The 11,647-nt window shown below is 37.4% G+C and overlaps 1 long non-coding RNA gene across 1 annotated transcript; it reads left to right on the top strand.

The window, feature by feature from the left end:
- The first annotated feature begins 424 nt into the window (after nt 1-424).
- On the top strand, nt 425-4,215 carry LOC308193436. The gene is made up of 3 exons (XR_013949631.1): nt 425-665; nt 1,292-1,526; nt 2,559-4,215. It is a non-coding gene; the product is annotated as an uncharacterized lncRNA (long non-coding RNA).
- Nucleotides 4,216-11,647: the final 7,432 nt, after the last annotated feature.

Raw genomic sequence — 11,647 nt, 5'->3', positions numbered from 1 at the left:
GGGTCATGCTAAATTAGCGATTTAAAACAGTTGCTGTGATGTTGACAGTTTTAATTTGTTCCAGCTGATATTCTAGTAGGCCTATTGTCTGTTCAAAGTAGATTCTGTGGTTCTGAAAGAGACAGTTTCTGTATTTTCTGAATGCAATGCAATTTGTACTCATATTGCAGCTTCAGACATCTCCTTGGGGCAAGTCTAATTGAAGTTGCCTGATTTCTGTTACCAATCACAGCCATTTCAAACTGCATTTCTTTTCATCTCTAATGCTTTAAGCTCCTGCTGTATTAGCAGGCCCACTCAGGTGTAACATTTTCTCTGAATCTGTCTGCTTGACCACAGCCCTCTGGTTTGCTTCAGTCTCCCAGCTAACATTCAGAAGCACCTGATGAGCTCTGAGACCATCTGATACTTATGAGAACTTGTTTATCCTTTCTTAAAATGGTTGCATGGAAATTAAACCGTAAATATGGCTCTGACTCACCTTTCAATAAGTTGTACCTTAGATACCTGCAGTCAGCTTTAGCGCAACTCCCTACAGTGTGGGGCAGGAGTCTTCATGAATATGAGGATCAAAATCCATCCCTTTACCTTTCCATAGACATTTAAAGGCCTAGTATTTCAACAGTACCGAAGAAAGTTATGTTACTGGATCACCACACAGAACTGTATGTGATTTTTTTATTGGCAAGAAAAAAGCTTTTTTTTTTGTTGTTGTTGTCAGTACACGACGGGTTATGAAGAGCTAAACATAAGCTTGCATGCACTTGTGTTGTAATTAATAGAACTTATAAAAGAAAGGGTGAAGTTGGAAATTTCCCTGAGAACACATTCTCTGTGGTAAAAATACACAGATGTAACAAGCACTGCTTTAGGTTTTAGGAAAAGCATGTGAGGGCTTTACTTACTCTTCTGATTTCAGAAAGATGGCAAATGCTTGACATTTGTAGATATCTTCTGTCTCAAAGCCATAAACAGAACTCTGTTAAGTGTAATCATCTCATCATTAATTATCTCCTTTTCTGTTTTTGTTTTTGACCTTAGTGTAAATTGCATTTTAAATATCTTTGATTTGTTGAATATTGTGCCTCGTGTTAGACTCAGTTTGTAGGGATACATCAAAACACTTTTTTTTTTTTTCTTTCTAAGCAAATAACTAATCATGCAAAGCTTTCTTCTCAGCAGTTCATGAACTAGCTTTTTCCATGTGGTTTTCCATCCACACACAGGTTTTTTTTCTTTCTCCATCTCTTCTTTCAACATCTAAGCTTTTTTGTCTGTTTGTTTTTCTTAGAAACAAATGTTTGAACTCGGATGTGCCTCTTAATTAATAGCTTTCAGGAAGAAAGCCAATGAAGACAAAGAGGCAAGAAGCACTAACAGGAGAACCAGGACTTGTTTTGCTCGAGTGTCTTCGACAATGCTTAATATGAGCAGTTGAGGGAACCTCTGCCCCGGCTTCCCTTTCCCTCCCCTCAATGCCTGCTTTTTCCCCATTAGGAAAGGCATTTAACGGAGCATGGAGGCAGGTAATTTGGATCTTGGGACAAAGAGGGGAGGATGGAGTTTAAGACAGGAGATGATCAGGGTGGTCAGCAGGAGAGTTGCTTCTTGCAGCGTCTTAGCATGGTGGTATGTTCTAGCTGCAAAATAACACAAGGGCAAAATAACGCTTACGTGAGACCCCAGGCTTTCAGTGGAATAGACGGGAGATCTACAGATCCCCTCTGCCACGTAACCTCCATATGGTGAAATGGAGTCAATATAAGGAGTCAATTCCACATTTTCTCCAAAGTGTACAAGATACGTTTTATCATCTTTAATTTGGAGATGGGGAAATAGGGCACCAAAAATTAAGTGATTTACTAGTGAAGAAAACCAAAGGTAGGAACAGCAGCAGAATTAAAGCCCTCACACTGTCCAGTTTTACCTCTGTTTATGTTTTGTCATGAGGCTGCATACAGAGACTTTAAAAATTAATCTCATTTGTGAAATAACTTAAGACACTAACCAGACCTTCACTAGTTTAGTGTACTGCAAAACCTTCACAAATATTTAAAGGTGGCACAGTAGTAGCTAGATAATTGATTGTGAATTAATTCTGATGCTACTTTGAAAAAATCTAGAGCCCGATCCAGAGCTAACACAGACCAATATATTTCCATTGAAATCACACTTCTTGACCAAGTTCAGCATTGCAATATTTCCCTTAGTAATAATACATACAAAGTGGAGTATTTCAGAAATTACAGAATGGAAATTATGGACAAAACTACCATGCTAAGAATCATTATTGTAAATCCCTAATAACATATTATATGCACATGGGTCCCATTGTAGAACATAAAGCATTTTTTATTTCAAAAGTATTTTTTAATGTGCAGCACTTTCATCCCATACGTAACATTATACAATTTTCCAATTAAATAAAAATGTGTAAGGAAAATCTTATTTTTATATAAAATCCAGACATATAATACTAAAAAGACACAGATTGAGAAAATCTCTGATTTTTGTTGTTTGTAAATATAAATATGTGCAAGAAAACCTTTCTCCCACAGGGTTGGTGACCTCTGAATGAATTATTATGGGAAAGTGAATTCCTCAGCGGAACATCAACATTCAGGCTAAGGTCCTGAGGATATACTTGGGTCCCTGTAAATCTTTGCCAATAATGTTCTATCTATCACATTGTTGTCTAAAATAATGATGCTCCATTTTTAAGTTAAATCATAGTGCACTAGAAATGCATGGAACTAGTGGAGTCTACTGAACCATGACATTAAAAATTATAATCATTCTACATAAGTCTCCGGAGACTTGAGGTCATCCATGAAGCTTTTGTTAAACTTTTTTCTCTTGAACTTGTCATGCTATCAACTGAAAAAATAGACGTACCAACAGACTTCTAGCAACATTAGAACCTACTAAATCCAGCAAGATCTAAGAGAGAAATCTTGTATACTTATTTCATTGATATAAAAGTTTTCAGAAGGCTTAGCCTTCTCATTTAAATAACCTAGCAAAGAAGAATACTTTCCAAAAAAATGTTTTATACTTTCAACGCCTGGTGGCTATATCATTCATCAAATCTCAGCCACTGGAAAGAGTGGATTTTTTTCTTACATTCAGCAGATCTTAATAAACTGTATCTAAGAAGATTATTTGACATTAATATGTAGTTTACATACAGTACATCTTTTTCAATCCACTGAAACTCTTCACGATATATGTATTCATTACTGTGTGGTAATCAGTGTGGTTTTCTTGGGTCAACACACCAAATCAAGAGGTATATTAGTTTGTTTGCTTTTAAGAGAGATTGCAGTGGAGATGCTATAGTCAGAGGTACTAATTATAATATAATATATTAGAGTTTACAGCAGCTGTTGACATTTTAAATCCATAGTCCAAATTTATTAATTGATCTCAACAGCAGAACATCATATTCAGCTTGCTGTTGACTCCTACATTTCATTGAAAAATGATATTGCTTCACCTTATGTATCAGAATCAGTTGGCAGAGAGCTTTTCTGCTGCAGAGATATCTATACTAAATTTGTATCACAGATTAAAAGAGAAGGAAATGTTTAAAATGACATTAAAATTGAGCAGTAAATTTTTCACTTTAAAAAAAAGAGGGGAAGAAGATATCTCATTTCTCATTTCTCACGAAAGGTAGACAACTAATTAGTCTCACTCCAATTAATACTTGTGTTATACAGAAGATGATTGATTCTGTCTAGATTTTTGTCCTTTGAACATATGGCAACAAGGAACATTGAAAGTTTTCATCTTTCATTTTTGTGCTGGTACCTTAAAGTGCGAATATATGGGTTATACTCAGACAGTGGTGTATTATTTTGGCTGCAGAAATAAGTACATGATATTTAATCACTTTATTTCCATGCTTTTCCTGCTAAACAACAGGTCTTGGCCATGCAGAAAGAATATTGACCACATATACAGTCTACAGATGGCTTTTGAAAGCATATCCAGACTGGTGATTCCAGTGTGGAGAAGAGGACATAACAATAATGGGCACACATCAAATACAGGTTTAATGTAAGATGCAGAGACTAGACCTTTTGCAAGATAGTTGTTTACAAAAACACACACACACAACTAGCCTGTCTTAATTTCCTACAGCCTGTCCCATTAGACTGCCCTCTCCCTCAGCTCCTGCTCTCTTCCCATTCTTACAAGCCTCCTGCCCAAATCCCCACTCTGACGCACAGGCAGATCCTGACACAGGCTTGACCAAGGAAGCTACAACCTCTTTCCTCAAATAGCTTCCATGTGTTCTACAGAAACTGCTTGCACACAGGCATGCACAGCATGGCTACTGCAATGCAAGGTTGCCTGCAGTTGTATGAAAGCAGGCCCACAGTGAAACATTTGGAGCAAAATCACTTGCTGAAGACGGTTTGCAGTATGATGGAGGAGAAGAGTAATGGGTCAAGCTCTGGGAGCCAAGGTCCTGCCAATGGAAGGAAGGGTGCTGGAAGCAGTTGTGGAGAAAAGCTGTAGCTTGTGGTTTCTAGAACATAGATCAGTTACTAGTCTCTCCATTTAAATGTTAACACTCTTTCAGCCTCCCCAGCCCACCCATTCGAGGGATGGTGATGTAGGAAAAGAGTTTGCTAAACTGTGTGATAATTACTTTGGAAAAAGTTAAATATGATTTGCTTGAACAGGTGCATATTTTAAGCTCTCTTGTCTTCATTATGGGCTAGATTTTCTCAAGCCTGTGGTGGAGCCTTTACCAGCAATAAAGTGCAGACTTCTGACAAGAGGGATACACAACCAAGTTCGCTAATTGAATGAATGCTGATCTTAATCTACCATCCCCTCCTATTTTCAGTTGATTTCTATAAGCTCTCTGCCTATGGCTGTCTACATTTCATCAGTGTCCTCTATGCCATTTCTCTTTCTTTTTCATTAAAAGAAAGAGGGAGAGGGGACTGTTTTCTGAAGAACTGTGTAGAAATCAATTGCAAATTCATACACACAGATATCCTAAAGGAGGCAGACAAAGACAGATCTCCCAGTGTGACTGAACACTAGTCCACTGCAGACTGCTACAAGCACTGGGCCACCTGCCTCGATGGTTTTCTTCATTTCTGTGATTCAGAAATGTTCCCTGGCACAAGTCACAGCAGTGCTCCTCACTGACTGCTGCTCTTCTGGCCTGCTATGAAGGGAGAGGACTGCTGAGAAGTGGATTTACCACAGCCAGAGTGCTTTCCCATTCTGTATGCTTTCCTTTTCCATGTGTACACGACATGTAGAAGGAGCACAGAGGCAGGCTGGTACTTAGATGTAGCTTCTCTTTGAGACAACAAATCTGTTGTCCCCTGTTCAGTGGCATCTTTACAAAATCTAACCTCAGCCTCCTCTGTAGAATGAATTAGGCCCGTGATACTTGAAAGTGCTCAGAAAATAAGGCAAGAGAAATCCACTCATCCTGAGAAGCAATAAACAACATAATTTGAACAGTATGTAATTGAACAGTGCTACTTCTGTAAGCATTTTCTGGCCTTAGCTTGTAAATTAAATCAATTCCTGATAAAGAAATACATGAAAATCCAATATCATTACTTTACTTGCTCATATACCTTGATAGAGGAATATTTTTCTGTAACAAAGCATATTTTCTGCACTGCTGAACTACACTCATCTGAACAGGATCTGCCTCTTTTAGATTTATACATTTACTTGAGTGGCTTGCCTGCTTGAAAAAGGGAGTTTTGTGAATCATTAAAACAAGATAAGCTCATAACCACAAACCACTGTCTGGGATTTTTATGGAACAATATGCATGTTAACAGAAGAGTCACTAATTTTCAAACATGATCATCAGTACATATTCAGGTTTTTGCTTCATCAGTGGTTTATGGACCACTTATAGGGCTTTCGTGATTCACCTGAATCTGGCAGAAGAGTACTTCAGTGACAGTAAGAGTGAACTGGATAGGAAACCAATGTCCTTTCATTTTTCCAGTATTTCCAAAGTACTTCTTTTGTAAAGAAAGCATCTTGAATGGCACCAACTGTGAACAGTTTGTTGCTCTGTGATGAGGCACTTTGCTTCCCTGGAATGAAAAGAATCTTCAGGAGCCAGATCCTCAGCTGGTGTGAATATATGAATAGCACTGAAGTAAATACACTGCCATTTAGGCTGCCTCCTGATGTTCCCCTTCATTCCCAGAGAGTGATGTGTGTCATCACACTCACACAAACCTCGCCTGGCTGATGTTACTCAAGATGCTATTTGCAAAGGAGGAGGGCTTTGCTCACTGTAAGGTGAAAGGGGCAGTGCTTCTCTATCCAGTTCATCCTCTCCACAACTGAAAAACTGTTCAGAAGCTATTGGCTCAAGCAAATCACCACAACATATTTTTACTTCCAAAGCAGAAAACAATAAGCAGCTTCTCAAAGGTACATCAGTAAATTGAGGAGAATGGAACTACATTCATTTATTCTGGTTGAGGGTCTGCCCTAGCTTTTAAGAGTATGTTTTTTATATCTGACTAATTCTTCATTTTCCACACACTAACTTCTATTGCAAAACACTTGTTTTCCTGGTGCCCACCAAGGAAGTTCAGGAATCACCATGTACCACACATAACAAACACTGTGCAATAATTCTCTTATACTGAATCTAGGGACTGGAGTAGAGACAGCATTGCATAAGGAACTAGAGGGAGGAAAAAAGAGGAGTCACTGAATTATATGCAGCAAAAAGATACTGAAAGAGACCCCAAGGGAGCTCTTCAAGAAAAACAAAAGTAGACTAGGAAGATAATGAGAAATGAAATAGTGAAAGCAGAGGAAAGGGACAGAAGAAAGGTGTTTACAGTTTTCTTTGGCAATAACACTAGGAAGGCAAACTTTTTTTTTTTTCTTTTTTTTTCTCTTTGTGGTCGGCTGTGCCAATATCTCTAGCATGGATGTTTTAAGTGAAGTAGTGAGAATATCCAGCCATGCTTTGCAGAATTAAAATACTAAGATCCAATCTAGTTTAAGAAATCTTTCCTATATATATTAAAAAAACCAACAACAACACCACCACAACAACAAAAAAAACTTGTGTAAATCTTCTATATGTATTCCTTTTAATTATGACTCACACCTTTGATTTAATAAGTAGTCATACTACAAGTATCATTTTACTGTGATGTGCTAATCATAAACTTTTTTTCATTGTTTTTAAAAGCATTAAATGACTTGTACATAAACCAAAACACAACACTGATTTCTTTACTTTGACTGTAATGTCAAGCTGATGACTACTTCTCTGAAGGAAGAAAGTGGCTTGTGTCCTTGAAAGTAATGTAGGTCTCAACACCTGAGGCTAGATGAGAGGAACACCATGAAGTGCCCCACTATCTTCGAGAATTTTGGATCTCTTGGCTAATCTCTCCCATTTCCTATAGGTCTTCTGAGTTTGAATAAGGCATGAGGATGTATCAAAATTATTGAAGAAGCCTATATGTAAGCTTGGACTGGGCACTGGCACAGGTTGTCCAGAGAGGTTGTGGAGTCTCCACGCTTAGAGATATTCAAAAGCCGCCTGGACAAGGTCCTGGACAACTGGCTTCTACATGACTCTGCATGTGCACAAGACCTCCACTGTCCCCTTCAAATCTCAGTCATTCTGTGTGATTCTGTGTGTGCAGATCACACATTCAATTACTAGAAATGTACAAGTGTGTGACAGTAGTCTACTGAACAAAAATTCACCACCTCAGTTTCTTCTTGTTGCTAGGGTTTTAGAAAAGCTCAAAAGGCTGAAGTGCCAAAAGACATGACATGCATTTCTATCACAGCTACAAATTCCACAGCTACACAAATAAGTATATACAATTAATTACATTTGCCTGGCTGAAGGACAAATTAAAAGAATATCCTATATTATGAAGAGCCTTGGGTTACAGCTGGCAATCGCACATAAATGTGGTAAAAATAAAACTGGCTTTTTCACTTTATTTTTCTTTCAGTCTTTGAATCATCTAGCTAATAACATATTCAAAAGATATTAAAAGTTTAATGGAATTTACCATAAGTTACATGCAGACTTCTTTATTCCTAAAGGATGATTATAATTATTTGAATTCTTCACTTCATTAAAGATGTTTAAAATAAACCCAAAAAAAGTATGTGAACATTCTTCGATGGCTCAGTTCAGATATGAATACAACTTTGATTTTTCAGAAAAAAATTGTTTAGTGAAGCAGAACTTGCTTTTAAAATAAAACCGATTCCTCTTTTCTTTACTAGATTATGCATTTTTGTTGGCTGCATGGATATGGCTAGGGCAATTCATTGCTGGGGGTTACTTCTTCAAACTGATTTGGCAGGTTTTCTGCATCTTTATAAATTGCTAAGAGAAGACTACTCCCTAATTAGAAGAGGTAAAGTAAATGTACAAGCAACTTGGTTCCATCTCAGTTGTTAATATGGGGGTTGGATTCTGGTACAAAGTCTGATAAATCTAGTTCCACAGTAAAAGTAGCTGGTGGTAAACCAGAGTTTAATTGCGACAATATCAAGTGTAAGTTTGTTGATTTGCAGTGGTATAAGAACATATGTATATATGTTCACAATAAAACATAAGTATAGCAATGTCTAACTTTTGTGAATCTTTTTACAAAATAAAATCTTTGCAATATGCTATGTTATAAAAAGCAATACTTTTGTACTGCAATATACTTATATCGTAATATAAAGGAATCAGATGCATGAAACAGGAGCTATGTGCAAATATGATGCAGGATAATAGTCCTTACCCAACAGAATTGACAGTTCGGAGTCTGGAGAGGAACAAGAAAAGACGTGTAGAAGAAGGCAGTGAGAGGTGTGCTAATCCTGCATGTCAACAGATACCGTGTAGTCTATGTTCTTGTTGCCATTTGGCAAAGAGTACTTGAATGAAGAAAATAAAGCAATGAGGAAGACTTCAGCATCTTTTTCTGTACTGATTCTAACTAGTCATTACAAGCTAGTCATTGCAAGCTCTTGGTACTGTACTTTCTGTTCTCCTAGGGCTGTGATCTCTTATCATGGCTGAACACTGTACGTGTTCCTCAGGATTTGATGCCATTGGACCAAAATCACAATTGCCAGGTATATCCAGAGTACTGATTTTCTTGGGGTTTTAATATCTGAAATAGGGATCTTTCTGATGTATCTGTGTGTTTATACGCTAGTACATAGAGCACATTCTTGTACCTGGAGCTTATCCTTCACAGAATCAGGCAGATTTGCTTAAAAGTCCCAAGCCCCAGATTTCTGACTTGTACAAATCTGTTGTTCTTGAACATCCCTGTGGATGACTATTGAGATTCCTGTGACCCAAATGGGTTCCATAACTTTCCTTTTCCTCAGTCTCGTTGTTGTGCTGTGTAGGTACTCATTTAATCTTCACAGCACTTCGGTTTTATGATCCAGTTACCCTACAGCCTGGGGACGGTGCTCACTGTGGCTGCTGCGTGGGTGTCTGTCATCAAACAAATCTGTTCGTGATCAATCTGTAGTACAACCACAAAACAAGAAGACTGCCAAAAGGATTATAGGACAACTACTCTTTAATTTTGATGGCAGAAATGATGTGCTGGTCCAGACATAAGAAATAAACCAGCTGTACAGATTGCTTATTTTATCTAATACCTAGAAATGACCTCTGGCATATGGTCTGGGCCTTCCAGAATGCCCTTTCCTAAATGTGCCTTCTCTTTCAGTCATAAACTCATAGAGCACCACTCCCTCTCTTTTTTTCTGTTTCTCCATTTATGATCATTCATGTCTCTACCAGAAGAGCATGTTTCTACAGTTCCTTTCCCAAATCTGTGATTTTAAAGACTGCACTCATATTTAGTTTCTATGGAATGTCTAAATTGCAGGATTAAGTAGAGATAAAACGAACTGCTTGGAATCAACTTGGCAGCATAACACATAGCTAAATGAAGGCTAATTTACTCAAATGAGAAATGGAGTATGTTAGTACACAGATGCTGTATGTGCAATGAATGATATCTAAGCTTCATTCTACCACATCTTATCTGCTTTTAATCTTTTGATCAAGTTCAGACAAGAACAGTAGTTGCTTTGTTTATCTTGCATATCTTTGTTTTACACAGGTAGATAGTTCAAAAGTTTGTAAATTCTCACAGTCTGGTTAGTCTAAACAGATATGATGAAATGCACAGAATGTGCATTAATATTGGCCACTTAAATTTGCAGGGAATACCTGTTGAAACAAATCATTTATTTACATTAGGGTTTAACCACTGCCCCTTGCAGCAGATTAAACAGGTAAACCAAGTCACTATACATCACAGAAGCAAAAAGAAATACATAGTATTGTCACAATGCTTTCAAATACATGAAGATGTTTTATGTTTCAAATTGTCTGCTCTTAGCAATGTCATAAATACAATGTTATTTTTGTGGTAAGATGTACTGTTCTTATAGAAGCCTTTTGGATAAAGAACATGCATCTGTCTTTTTAGGTTACCTAAGAATGTTGGACAGCTTTGATTACCAAAAATTTATTCTCAGTTGAGATTGTAGCACTTTTAGTTGATGGTCATTACTTCAGTTATATATTATGTTCTTAATGGACTATACTACTTTTGTGCTTTTGCTTTGTGATAAAGCCCTCTGAAATACTTTCTTCGACATTAATTACAGAAGGAGCTGAGTAAGTTTGGATTCTTATGATAAAATATTCAGAAGACAATGGGAACTTGGCCTTAAGTATTGCAGATTTTACTCCACATTTTCAGATGGTCAGATGTTCTTATTCCTAATGGAGTGTTCTTTATTTGTTATTGCCACTTTCTCAAGTTGCCTGTCTGTTTTACTGAATGTGTTTCTGAATCAGCAGCTATCAATAAGGCTTGAAAGAAATGTTTCTGTGCAAGGAGCCTTAACATTTCTGGAGACAATAAGTCTTGGGACCTTTGAGACCTTTCTGGTTTTGCAGTAATATTTCTGTCCCTTAGGAACACTGTGTAAAATTGAGGACTTGATTATTTCACTTCTGCAAATCAATGAAACACAGTCAAAGAACAGTAACAACAATGACTTCCCTGGAAATGCACTGCAAAACAAAGAAGGCTAATTACTAATTTTTCCATTCATGTAGACTATACTTCAAATAATCTCTTCAGAGAGTCCTTGAATATTAGTGAAGCTTCAATGTGCACTCATTTTTGAACTAAAAGTAAAGGACATCTTTAACTCCAGACCCACTGGCAATCTCCAGTAAGAACTTCTAAGCTTGGCCCATGCCTGCAGTTAAAGGACCTGAAAGGAATCTTCTCTGCACAATCAGGTGCTTGGTGATCTTTTGCAAAACAAGCACACCTCTGACTTGAACTACCATTATTTATACAAAGCTAACTTGTGAAACTATCTATCTGGCTGCTTCTGATATGTTGTTTTAGCTTGCCCAACTTAACTCTGTTGAGCATGCACATGCACATTAGAGAGGACTAGTGGGAGGGGAGGAGGGAAGGGGAGAAGGATGCAGCACTAAATCACGTATTTCCATACATTTGCATTTTGATGGGTGTTTTTTTCATATGTTAATGGCCCTTAATGAGCAAAAGGTTACCATACCTCAGTTGGGAATCTTCCTTCA

The sequence above is a fragment of the Anser brachyrhynchus genome (genome assembly GCF_964034855.1).
Source record: "Anser brachyrhynchus genome assembly, chromosome: 3".
Taxonomy (NCBI): Eukaryota; Metazoa; Chordata; class Aves; order Anseriformes; family Anatidae; genus Anser; species Anser brachyrhynchus.
Note: the sequence above shows the minus strand (reverse complement) of the source record. Positions and strands in the feature narration are given on the sequence as shown.